Source organism: Aptenodytes forsteri, unplaced genomic scaffold (assembly GCF_000699145.1).
Source record: "Aptenodytes forsteri isolate BGI_AS27 unplaced genomic scaffold, ASM69914v1 Scaffold384, whole genome shotgun sequence".
Classification (NCBI taxonomy): domain Eukaryota; kingdom Metazoa; phylum Chordata; class Aves; order Sphenisciformes; family Spheniscidae; genus Aptenodytes; species Aptenodytes forsteri.
Genome location: NW_008794952.1, coordinates 1,546,918 through 1,547,162, shown reverse-complemented (window position 1 = coordinate 1,547,162; position 245 = coordinate 1,546,918).

The following is a 245-nucleotide window of genomic DNA, read 5'->3' as shown; positions in this document are numbered from 1 at the left end:
GGCGTGCCGCGCCCCGGGGCCGTCCGCTTCCCGCCGAGGGAGGGGGGAAGGGAGGCACCGCCCGTCCGCGAGCCCTTAGCAAAGATGGTGGCGAGAGGCGTTCGCGTGTTCCAGGCAAGGGTCAACACCGTGACGCGTTTTACTTCCGGGTGAGCGCCAGTAGGCGCCATATTGTCTTGTTCGTGAAGACGAGGAGCGAAAGAGGGGAGAAAGCGGCCGCGGAGCGGTAGTAGCGGCAACGCCTG